Below are 13,691 nucleotides of genomic sequence, written 5' to 3'. Positions count from 1 at the left end.
GTCATAACCACAACTATGGTAATTATGATGAGTCAATCTCGCCTAGTCAACCCCAACCATCGAGGAGTAAGTCAAGCAAGCATGATTGACCTTAATCCATAAGTCCTAACTAACTTACCAAACTAGTTGATAAAAGGCTAGCGTCAATGGAAACAAGAATCAACTAACTACCCAAGAATTACCACTAAATGTCAGACATTATGACTCTAGTATCCTAGGAACTTAAACCACAAGCCAAGGTGGAAAAATCTACTCAAAATCTAAGGTTGGCATTTTCACAAACACCTTGTGTGCATAAAAGTAAAACATGGAAAATTGCAAAGGAAATATAAAGAACTATAACCAACTATCAACCAAACCAAGCATAGACAAGTAAACAAACATAAAGAAAGCATGAAACCCTAAATTCATTAATCAAAACTTCAAGAACTCAAAATTGCAATTATAAACAAAGTGCTTGAACCAAAGGAAATGAAAATAAAGACAATGTAATTAAAGTGGAATTAAAGAGTAATTACAATTAAAGAAGCAAAATCCACAAGTAAGCTTGCTATAAAATGCTACAATGGAAATGGAAATTAAAACCCTAAGAGAGCAATTCTACACTACTCCTACTCCTACTATATGAAACTATGAAAAATAAATGCTAAGTCCGAATGCCTTCATATGTGGTGTTGCTCCCTTCATGTAGCCCTTGATTTCAGCCTCAAGCCTTCAGAAATGGGCCAAGGAAGCCCCAAAATTGCGAGTGCACGTGCATTTTTAATGAAGGCACGCACTGGGACCTGTGCCTGTGCGTCCGCACACTTCGCTGAATTTCCTCTTGTGCGTACACACAGAGGGTGCTGCACACGCACACATCGCGATACTCTGGCTTCGCTCTGCTTGGGTTCTCGTGCGTACGCACGCATGTTGATGTCATTCTTGTGCGTACGCACACAGCTTTGTGCGCACGCACGCAGCTTTGTGCACACACACACATGGCTGAACTCTCCTCCTTTGTTTTCTTCATGCTTCCTCCCAATTGTATGCTCCTCTTCCATTCCTACCTAGCCATTCCTACATTTTTCATCTGAAATCACTCACAAATAACATCAAGGTATCGAATGGAAGGTAAATGGAATAAAATTGGTAAAAATAAGCACAAAAGAGCATGTTTTCATAATCAAGCACAATTTAGGGAGAGAATACAAAAGCATGCTATTTTAGTGAATAAGTGTGAGTGTATGTGATGAAATCCATTCGAATCAAACCAAAATACATCGTCAAATATGGATTCATCAATTCCCCCACACTTAAACAATAGCATGTCCTCATGCTAAACCAAACAAAGGAGAAGGATAAAATGGAAAACAACTTATTGAATGCAACTATCTATATGCATGCAAATATACCATATACTATCTATCTATCTCTATGTATCTATAGTTCCTATCGATTTGGTGAAAACAAACAATCAAATTTCCATGTAAGACTATAGACATATAGGGCTAAGCAAAGAAATGATTCAATGCAAACAAAAATCTAGAGAATTGATTCAAGTTTCAAAATAAAGCAACTTGCAAGAATGCATGATAAAAGGTAGAGGAACATAGAATTGAGTGATCGAACCCTCCCTAGGTGTGTATGCACTTTCATCACTCGGTGTTTAGGGTCAATTCACTCAAATCTCCTCTAATCATGCTTTCAAGGAATTTCTTTTCATCTAACAATCAACATGTATTTGAAGCATGTATACAAGTATCATGAGGTCTTTAGAAGGTTGTAATGGGGTTGGGGTAAGGGTAGGATGAGTATATGGCTAAGTGAACTAATGGATTGAATTTTTGATTAGCTCAAATATCTAACTCAACCTATATCAATCAACCCACAACAAATGCATTCTAGCCACCCATTACTTCTTTTCACACACATTCATGTCTTAGTTTCTATTCAAAACATATATGCATTTCTTCTTCATTTTTTTTCATTTTCTTTGGGATAACTTTTGTCCCATCTTATTACTATATTTTTCTTCCATTTCATTTTTTTTCATTTCTTTTTCTTTTTCTATGACAAATGCATATGGTTAAAGCAAATTGATACGTGAATGTGCACCCATTTTCCCCAAATTTTCAATAAGTACCTAAAACAAAATTTTTCTCTACCAATGCTTCCCAAAGTTCCCCCTACACTTAAATGGCACACACTCTTCAACCTAAGCCAATCAAAGATACAATTCAAGGTAAATCATGGTCTTACGCTTACGGTTTTGATGTGGTTACAATTAGAACAAAAGGGTTTAACAAGCTCAAAGGGGTTAACAAATGGTAGATGCAAGGGTAAGGCTATATGGGTGAGTGAGTTTAATTCAAAAAATGGCCTCAATCATGCTAAATGCATTCAAGACATCAAACATCGGAAGTAAAGAATCAAGAAAAACCAAGATCACAATCATAAAAGGAGTATAGCACACAGTGAACAAAAATAGTGGTTAGAATGTGTAACCACTCATTAAAACTCAAAAACTCACATGGTAATTTGTTCTATCTCTCTTCTATGTTCCACAAAAATTCATTCAAGCAAGTTTAAAAAATGATTTTCCAAATCAATTCAATAGAACGCTCTTGAAACAAAATTCTTGGAAATCCTTGTTGTTTTTCTCCAAACTTATTCCTATATGCGTATGTATGTTGTGATGGATGCAAAATTTTTCAAAATTTCCTAGTTCTTTCCTAATTTTCAACAAGCAAAAAAATTAACATGAACAATTAGGACAAAATTGAACTAGGTGCTATCCTATTCATATCATCCAATCACAACTTCTATCTCTAAAATATATACCATGCAAAAGATGTAAAATGCAATAACTATGGATGAACTAAGATGTATATATATATACTAAAAGAAAGTGCAATGCAACAATCAAAAGCACTCTAAATATATACAGGAAACCTAATAAAAGAAACAAAAACGAAGTGCAAAGTGTTCGGAAAAGTAAGTTTACTCCCCAAAATGATGAATCCTCCCTCACACTTAAGCGTTGCACGGTCCTCCATGCACGAACACAATCAGGGGAGAATGGCTCTCAAGAGCTCCACCTTCGGTTGGCGGATGCGGGGGCTTGGGTTGTGTAAAAATCGCCAATGTCCAATGCATCCTTGGCGTCTCCATCCTCAGTGTCCTCCTCCTCTCCCGGCTCCTTGCTTTTATGTCTCATCCTAAAAAAAAAGAATGAATAAAGTATAATTAAAACTCATAGGCAAGTAGCACAAAAAGGTAAAGGAGGGAGCGATTAAGCATCTAATTGAGGAAGTTGTATAGTGGTGTGGAATACACACAACGGCCGGTTAAAGTGGCATCCACCCAATCAAAAAGTAAGAATGAGTTCCTCAATTAAATGGCCTAAGATGCAAGTAATGGATGAGCATCAATTAAGCACATGAAAACTTAGGCAAACAACAAGAGTGAATTGAGTTTAGGAAATATTGGATATTGAAGGTGTGCAAGTGAAAGAGCAAAATTGATATAAAATAGCACAACAAACAATAACCAATCCATTAATGAAAAGGAAACTACTTATTCATCATGAAACACAAGGAAAAAGTCACATGGTATAGGTACTTGTTAAAAAAAGTGACAAGTCTTGATAAGGATTAAGTCAAGTCAACTCAAACAAATGCAAAGCATTAACAAGGAGCAAATACCTTATGATGTGATTATATTGACTTAAAATCCATGGTGAATAAGCAATTCAATTCAATTCACTAAATTCAATATGTACTTGCTAAAAATTGCACCAAATAAGAAGTCAAATGTCACTTTTCATATCAATTTGGTGCTAGCAACTCAAAGTATTAAATAAGTACATTATTGAAATTTCAATCCAAAATAACATCATAATCATTCAAAAGTGCATAATTCTTGATTAGAATGCCAAACAAGGATATAGTCTAACACATATGGTCATGACAACATATGAATTAAACAAAAGGTTCATTCAGGCATTATGTCAAACACATAGTATGCAGTGCACATATTCAATAATTCAAGCTAAAATTTCAAGCATAAACAACCAATAAGTCAAAATTGAACACTTGCAATGCAACAAACAAACAGATAATTAAGTAAACTTAAACTAAATAACCAAAATTAATTAAAGAAACCAAAAATCAAGCAAGCCACAAAACATAACAAAGAAGATTAAAATAAGAAAATTGAAAAGATGACAAATAGAAAAGAAAGCAATAGGAAACAGTGGCACTTGTGATAGCCACTGCGAGACTCACGGCGACGGAGTTTCACTGGAGAAGAGAAGAAAGAGAGAAGAAAAAGAAAGAAGGAAGAAGAGAAACGAAGAAAGAAGAAAAGAGAAGAGAGAGACGGCAAAATAGGGCACTCTTTCTCATTATTGCCCAGAATTTGACCTGTGTGGACACACAGGGTCGTGTGCGGACGCACACACGCAAAATCTGGGGGTGTTCCCGTGCACGAAACATGTGAGCGCTGCTGGCAGAGGGGGTCTCAAGGTGTGTGCGTGCACACAGGTATGTGCGCGCGCACGGAACAATCTCTTCTTTTTTTTTTGAGAAAAGGGACGTGTGCGGCCGCACGCATGGTGTGCGGACGCACAGAGGAGAAAAAGAAGGTGGTGTACACATGCACAAGCGTGCGTGTGCTACAAACAGAGGGAGATTTTAGGGGTGTGTAGGCGCACATTGCTGTGCGCACGCACAGGGACTGAAAAACAGGGGAACTGTGTGGACGCACAGGGCTGTGCGTACGCACAGGTCTCTGTTCTTGCAACAAAAATTATGCCTCCAAGGCATCAAACTTGACATCCAAAATAGGTTTTCAAGTCCCAAAACATCATAAAACTCCTAAAAACACATTATTTCACTAAAATTACTTAGCAAACATCAAAATAAATCTCACTAACCAAACAGTGTAGCCAATTATTCATGCAACAAAAGGTAAAAGAGAGAAAGTTAGAAGGATATTACCATGGTGGGGTGTCTCCCACCTAGCACTTTGGTTTTAAGTCCTCAAGTTGGACTTTTGAGTGAAGCTTGTGTTCATGGTGGCTTATGCTTCCACTCATCCTTGAGTTGCCATCCATGTTTGTTCTTCAAGAATCCTCTGGGATCCCAAACAAAGTGTACTAAGCTCTCAAGCAACCTCAAGCAAACAATTGGGATCCAAAATTGATTGTGGTAGAGTTGAATGCTCGGATCCCACACTTTGGTTTCTCTATCATCCTCTTTTTGACTTTCACTTGTATCCTTTGATGAATAGCCTCTCCAAGTACCTTTGAAGCACCCACTTGAATCTTGGACTCCTCCAAATTGGACCTTGCACCACTTGTTCCTTGAACTCCTTTGACAACCAACACCCATTTCTTCATCAATTAACACTCCAAGAAGCACCTTGAGTTGGTGATCCATTTCTAAAAGAGCTTATTGGCATGGGCCTATGAAACTCATTGAAGATATTGTTACCCATTTAACTTGTCCTTGGGTTGGAGTCACTCTTGTAAATTCTTGCATGAATGCTTCTACTTCTTGGGTGATCACCTCTTCCTCACCAATCTTTTCTAGCATTTCCATATCCCTTCCAAACTCAAGAGTGGAAGGCTCTTCTAGATCGTTGAGGGGGTTGACCAAGGTGGACAAAAAATCATTGTGATGTAATCGACTTCTTGATCAAACTCCCTCAATTCTCCATTCACCTCTTCCGTTTCACAAGTTCTACCTTCCTCCTCTTGTGGCGATTCTTGCCTTAGCTCCTCTTCCTTTCCTTGAGACTCCATGTTCTCCTCCTTACTACACTCCATACTTGATCCTCCACCTTCCTCAAGGGGAATGTCTTGATTTCTTGAGTGTAGCAAGGTCAAGCGGTTCACCGCTTCGGCTATGATAGCCGTAAACTCCCCTTGCTTTCTTCGGAACCCTTCTTGCTCTTGGAAGAATGCATCAAGGTCTTGTTGTTCTTTGGGCAAGGGTTGGAAAACTTTGTATTGAGGTGGAAAAGAAGGTTCAAAGGTTGGGAGAAAGGTTGTATAGTTGGAAGGTGTGTCATGTGGATGAGGGTATTGAGGTGGTGTATAAGGGTATGGTTTATATGGTTGGTAACAAGGTATATAAAAATTTTGATTCCATGGAGGTGTATAGGGTGGTGCTTGATGGTTGGGTGGAGAGGATGCGGATGATTCTATCATCCTTGGAAGACCTTTCCTAGCTACTGCAAATGCCATGATTAAAGTGGCAAAGGGAGAAATGGTTTTCCAGCTAGGAGAGTGATACAAGAGAATTCTTGCATATAGTTTGGAATCAATGGAATAAAAGCATCAATTCATTGGTAGCATAGTCCAAACCAACAATGAATTCTCAAGATCAAATAATAAAGTCAACACAAAATATACCGAGAGTAATTAAACCTCGGGTCATTCTCCCTAGGATGCAATTGAAAGTGTTTCTCTTTCGGTTGTGATGGCAAGGGGGTTTTGAATTAAAGAACTAAAGATTAAAGAAACTAAGAAATGAAAGAACTAAGGAATGAGCAAAATTGGGAATTAATGCAAGTAAAGGGAAAACAAGATCAAAACTTAGTGAAAATGCTAAGATATGCAAGAGAGCCTTGACTTGGGAATGAGGATCTAAGGAATCCTATCATTGCCATAACCACAACTATGGTAATTATGATGAGTCAATCTCGCCTAGTCAACCCCAACCATCGAGGAGTAAGTCAAGCAAGCATGATTGACCTTAATCCATAAGTCCTAACTAACTTACCAAACTAGTTGATAAAAGGCTAGCGTCAATGTAAACAAGAGTCAACTAACTACCCAAGAATTACCACTAAATGTTGGACATTATAACTCTAGTATCCTAGGAACTCAAATCATAAGCCAAGGTGGGAAAATCTACTCAAAATCTAAGGTTGGCATTTTCACAAACACCTTGTGTGCATAAAAGTAAAACATGGAAAATTGCAAAGGAAATATAAAGAACTATAACCAACTATCAACCAAACCAAACATAGACAAGTAAACAAACATAAAGAAAACATGAAACCTTAAATTCATTAATCAAAACTTCAAGAACTCAAAATTGCAATTATAAACAAGGTGCTTGAACCAAAGGAAATGAAAATAAAGACAATGTAATTAAAGTGGAATTAAAGAGTACTTACAATTAAAGAAGCAAAATCCATAAGTAAGCTTGCTATAAAATGCTACAATGGAAATGGAAATTAAAACCCTAAGAGAGAAATTCTACACTACTCCTACTCCTACTCCTACTATATGAAACTATGAAAAATAAATGCTAAGTCCGAATGCCTTCATATGTTGTGTTGCTCCCTTCATATAGCCCTTGATTTCAGCCTCAAGGCTTCAGAAATGGGCCAAGGAAGCCCCAAAATCACGAGTGCACGTGCATTTATAATGAAGGCACGCGCTGGGACCTGTGCGGACACACAGATGTGTGCGTCTATACACTTTGCTGAATTTCCTCTTGTGTGTACGCACAGAGGGTGGTGCGCACGCACACATCGCGATTCTCTAGCTTCGCTCTGCTTGGGTTCTTGTGCGTACGCATAGGTGGTTGTGCGTACGCACGCATGTTGATGTCCTTCTTGTGCGTACGCACGCAGCTTTGTGTGCACGCACACATGGCTGAGCTCTCCTCCTTTGTTTTCTTCATGCTTCCTCCCATTTGTATGCTCCTCTTCTATTCCTACCTAGCCATTCCTACCTTTTTCATCTGAAATCACTCACAAATAACATCAAGGTATTGAATGGAAGGTAAGTGGAATAAAATTGGTAAAAATAAGCAAAAAAGAGCATGTTTTCATAATCAAGCACAATTTAGGGAGAGAATACAAAAGCATGCAATTTTAGTGAATAAGTGTGAGTGTATGTGATGAAATCTATTCGAATCAAACCAAAATACATCGTCAAATATGGATTCATCAGAGAGGACAACATCTTGTTCAAGATGTCCAATCCCAATTCTTCCTCTGATAAGAAAGTGACAGTGGTGCAAGACCAAATGTTCCAACCCTCTCTTTCTGTGCAAAGCTTTCTAGAGCCTCCAAACATCAATTCTAAGTTTGGTGTTGAGCAGCCTGATGTGCGGAAAATGATCCGACACAAAACTCACCGGCAAGTATACCGGGTTGCATCAAGTAATAAAACTCACGGGAGTGAGGTTGATCCCACAAGGATTGAAGGATTGAGCAACTTTAGTTTAGTGGTTGAATTAGTTAAGCAAACAAGTGTTGATTGTGTGAAATTGTGTTGATAGGAATTAAATTGCATAGAATGTAAAGGGGAGTGGGTGATTTGCAGGAAATTAAAGGGAACAAAAAGAAAAAGAGCTGAATCTTAAAGTGCAAGTAATGTAAATTGCAGAAACTTAAAGTGCAAGAAATATAAATGACTTGAAAAATAAAAGGGGAATGGGAATTGGATCTGCAGGAATTAAACAGGGAAAAGCAAAACTTAACAGAATGAAGAGTAGTTGATGTAATTAGTCGAACCGGATCTCAAAACTAAAAGGAAAATAAACTTGGTGTAGTAATTAAACAAGGAAATTAAAATGGAAATCAGTAGGTCTCAGGACCCAAGAGACTAGATAACTAAGTCTAGATCTCAATGCCTTCTTAGATCCAAATTTAGAGAGCAAATGCCAAATTAAAGAAGAGAGCAATGTAGAAATGTAAATCCAAGTTCAATTTCCAGAAGTTGCAGTAAGAAAAACAAAGAGATCTCAAGGTGAGATTGAGACAGAATTTCCTCAATTCTTCAACACCCAAGACTCAAGACAAGTGTAGATGAAATTGAAAAACAAGAAAACTAAGAGGAAGAGAATTCAATTCTCCTTCCCCAAGACTCAGAATCTCCAAACAGCTCAAAACCCAAAAGCTCTCTACTATGAAAATTCTTAAAGAAAACTCTAAAAAGAAAAAGCTCCTTTAAAACTTCAAATCCTAAGCTATTTATACATTTTCTTCAAATGATCATTAAGCCTTGAATTGGGCCTTTAGTCTTGATGGAATTGGGTTGATAATAGCCTCCGTTGAATGCTCTTAGTGTTGGGAAGAAATCCATTTGTGAACCGGGCCATGAACCATTCACGTTTGAGTCAACGCTTGAGGCAAACGTTGACTCAAACGTCCCTTGTGTGAGACATTATGCAGATACCCTTCTTGCTGTCATCCATGTTTGAGCCAACGTTTGAGGTCAAACGTGAGCTCAAATGTGGTTCTTCCCAAGCTCCCTTTTTGGCCAACGTTTGGCCCAACGTTTGAGGCAAACGTTGGAGCAAACGTGGCTCATCTAAACCATCAATCAGGGGTGCTTTGCCATGCTCTTCCTTGCCAAAATGTAGCCAACGTTTGACCTCACGTTTGAGGCAAACGTTGGCTCAAACATTGCCGTGCCCAGGAGTGCTCTTTTTCATTCTTTTTGGCGCCAACGTTTGACCTCACGTTTGAGGCAAACGTTGGCGCAAACGTTGCCTTCCCCTGCTTCTTCTTCAGCCAACGTTTGCCTCAATGTTTGAGGCAAACGTTGGCGCAAACGTTGGCTCTTCTCCAGGGTGTTCTTCATCTGCTTCTCACGTTTGAGTTAACGTTTGAGGCAAACGTTAGCTCAAACGTTGATCCCTCTTTTCAAGCCCATTCTAGCAACCTTCTTCCAAGCTTTATTCCACCTATCATCAATCAACAATTGTATCAAAGCTATGCCATAATCATGAGAGTTGTTCTTCTTCTTGTCATATGAGCAATTATGGCACAAAAACTCATGAAAATGCATCAATTTATCCATGGTTGATTGAATCAAAGGAAACATGAAATTCAACCCAAATGACTTACTTATGGCTTAAGAAAGTGCATAAAACTAAATGAAAACAAAGGAAAAAGACTAGTGAAACTAGGCTAAGATGACTTGTCATCACAACACCAAACTTAAAACTTGCTTGTCCCCAAGCAAGAACATAATTATTAAGAAGAAAGAATGAAAACAAAAGAGAGTGCTCATGTTAGCAGAGTATTATTGGTAGCTCATGGGGTTTTATGCAGATATGTAACTACTCACTTCTTATTGACATGTAGGCCTAGAAAGTTTCCTCTGAGCATCAAGCAACACACTGCTATGACCTCTCATTATTCCTTTGTCCTTGTCTACTGAATTTTTTTCTTTATAAACTTTAGTTCAGTGTCATGTGTAACAAGCTCTTTTCTTTATTTATGCTTGACACATTATTCACTTTAGACACTTGGCTCACATGCCTTCTTAGAACATTGATGCCCAGCACCTTTTTGGGTTACTAAATGTCTTGTAGCTAGGTTGCTCTTGATAGTGGACTTTCAGTTGATAATCCTGGGTTAGTTAACCCAAGTTACCAAGTGTTGATGCACTCTAAAGAACTTAATAATCCAAGCAGATCCTAGTACAAAGACACCACAGGCATTTATTCTAAGTTTCAAGCTATTGGTGTCTAGCTTTGTTTCTTTTTTTTTTCTTCCTTTTGTTCTGTTGCCACTTTTGGCTTTTCTTTTTCTCTTTTTATTTTTCTTTTCATCCAAGGACTTTTATTTTGTTGAGATTCATAGACAGTGAACTACTTTCTTCTTAAAAAGAGAACAATCTATTCCTTTTATTCACTAATAGTGAGTTGCCACACAATCACACATACATGCCACCACTTACTATTATTTGACTTCTAGCTAACAATGAACCATCTTACTTCATGTTTCAAACATTTCTTTTATTGAATTGAAAAAACTTAGGGGACAAAGCATGCGTTAGTTAAGTGAAAGTAAACACACAAGTACACTTAGATTAGCACACTTAGATTAGCATTCTTATTGACAATAATATTCAAGATGCATAACTACTAAACTAACAGTTACTGCTAAGATGGGCATATTCAAACTTCAAATGTAGAAAGATTGCATGCTAATGGAGTTAAGTGACAATACAACCTTTTGGTGGATTCTTACTCTCAATGGATGGTGTGAGGCCCTCCCAAGAAAGTGGTTGAATCCCTGCAGAGTTAATGGAAGTTGCTTGTTTCTCAAGCCCTTAGATAACTAGTTAGTGTGCGGGACCTTCTTGTAGACTTTTGAACTTACTTTGGTGTGTGAACACCAAACTTAGTCCCTTGCCACTACCTTTGATTCATCGAGTTGATCATATGTGAATTCCTAGTGTCTTAGCTAAAAGTAATAAAACTACAAAGTAGAAGCAGACAATGATTAAATGATTCATCTGATTGCTTGGAGCTAGCAACCCTTTATGCAGAAGGTGAGAATGTGTTTTTAGATTAGATTTTTGGTGGAACACCAAACTTAAAATCCTTCATTCTCCTTTAAATTGTTTTGGTGTGTGACACCAAACTTAGCTCCTTGCACTGCAGGTGAATCCACTTAATCTTTTTATTAAACTAGCATTGAAAGAAAAGGACTACCTCAGGTTGGGTTGTCTCCCAACAAGCGCTCTTTTAATGTCACTAGCTTGACATTCTTCATTTTTTGCTTCAAGGACGTTGTAAGTTCTGAACCTCTTTTTCCTTGTCCCAATGTCCTCCTAAGTACAGCTTTGTTCTGTGACCATTTGCTGTGAATTGACTCTTTGTTGCTTCATCTTGCAATTCAATACTCCCATAAGGGAAAACCTTGGTTACCAAATATGGACCAATCCACTTAGATTTAAGCTTGCCAGGGAATATCTTGAGCCGTGAGTTGTACAAAAGTACTTGCTGCCCTGGTTTGAATTCTTTCTTCATGACCTTCTTGTCATGCCACCTTTTGGCTTTTTCCTTGTATATCTTGGCACTTTCATAGGCTTCTAGCCTAAATTCATCCAGCTCATTTAACTGCAACAACCTTTTCTCACCTGCTGCTTCAGAGTCAAGGTTTAGGAGTTTAGTAGCCCAAAAAGCTTTGTGTTCAAGCTCCACAGGGAGGTGACATGATTTGCCATATAATAGCTGAAAGGGTGACTTTCCAATGGGAGTTTTGAAAGATGTCCTGTATGCCCAGAGTGCATCTTCTAGCTTCCGAGCCCAATCTTTTCTTGAACTTCCTACTGTCTTTTCCAAAATCTTCTTCAATTCCCGATTTGCCAATTCAGCCTGTCCATTGGTCTGGGGGTGATATGGCGTGGCTACTTTATGAATCACTCCATATTTATGGAGGAGTTTCTCCATCTGTCTGTTGCAAAAATGGCTACCACCGTCACTCACAAGACAATTGGGAACCCCATATCTAGTGAAAATATGCTTCTTAAGGAATTGAAGGACAATTTGTGCATCACAGGTGGTTGTGGCTATGGCTTCCACCCACTTTGAGACGTATTCTACTGCCACCAAAATATATCTGAAAGAATAGGAAGGGGGGAAAGGTCCCATGAAGTCAATACCCCATAAATCAAATAATTCCACTTCCAGAATAAAGTTTTGAGGCATCTCATTCCTTCTTGTCAAGCCTCCTGTTCTCTAGCATTCGTTGCATTGGTGAACAAATTCTCTAGCATCTTTGAAGATAGTTGGCCAATAGAACCCACTCTGTAGTATCTTTGCAGCTGTTCTTTCTGGGCCAAAATGTCCACCATAGGCTGAGCCATGACAATGCCACAGTATATTTCTTATTTCACTCTCAGGGACACATCTCCTAATTACTCCATCAGAGCATCTCTTGAACAGGAAAGGTTCATCCCACAAGAACTTCCTTGCTTCATTGATTAACTTCTTCACTTGTTGCTTAGATAATTCTTGAGGTATCTTCCTCCCTACTTTGTAGTTTGCTATGTCAGAAAACCAAGGTGCTTGTTGAATCTGCAGCAGATGTTCATTTGGGAAGTTTTCATTCACAGGCTGTGAGGCTTCTTGAATTGTTTCTTGTGGTACTCTTGATAAATGATCAGCAACTTGGTTTTCAGTGCCCTTCCTGTCCTTTATTTCAATATCAAATTCTTGTAAGAGTAATATCCACCTGATAAGTCTTGGCTTAGCATCCTGTTTTGACATTAAATACTTAATGGCAGCATGATCAGTATAAACCACAATTTTGGATCCTATCAAGTATGATCTAAACTTATCAAATGCGTAAACTACAGCTAACAATTCCTTCTCTGTTGTGGTGTAATTTTTTTGAGCTTTATTCAATACTCTACTTGCATAATATATGGCGTGATGCAAGTTTCCTTTCTTTTGTCCAAGCACAGCACCAATTGCAATGTCACTTGCATCACACATGAGTTCAAAAGGTAGTTCCCAATCTGGGGGTGTGATGATTGGTGCTGTTGTGAGTCCGTTTTTTAAAGTTTCAAAGGCATGCTGGCAATTTTCATAAAAAACAAAAGGAGTATCAATCATAAGCAGATTACTCAAAGGTTTAGCTATTTTAGAGAAATCCTTGATAAACCTTCTATAAAATCCTGCATGCCCCAAGAAACTCCTAATAGATTTCACATTAGTTGGTGGAGGGAGCTTCTCTATGATTTCCACTTTTGCCTTGTCCACTTCTATCCCTTTTCTTGAAACTTTGTGACCAAGAACAATCCCTTCGGGCACCATGAAATGGCATTTCTCCCAGTTCAAAACCAAATTAGTTTCTTGGCACCGTTTCAAGACAAGAGTTAGATGTTTCAGGAAAGCATTGAAATTATCACCAAAAACAGAGAAGTCATCCATGAAGACCTC

This window comes from Arachis hypogaea, chromosome 19, assembly GCF_003086295.3.
Source record: "Arachis hypogaea cultivar Tifrunner chromosome 19, arahy.Tifrunner.gnm2.J5K5, whole genome shotgun sequence".
NCBI classification, from domain to species: Eukaryota; Viridiplantae; Streptophyta; class Magnoliopsida; order Fabales; family Fabaceae; genus Arachis; species Arachis hypogaea.
The sequence above is the reverse complement of the archived record's forward strand: the minus strand, read 5'-3'. Positions refer to the sequence as shown.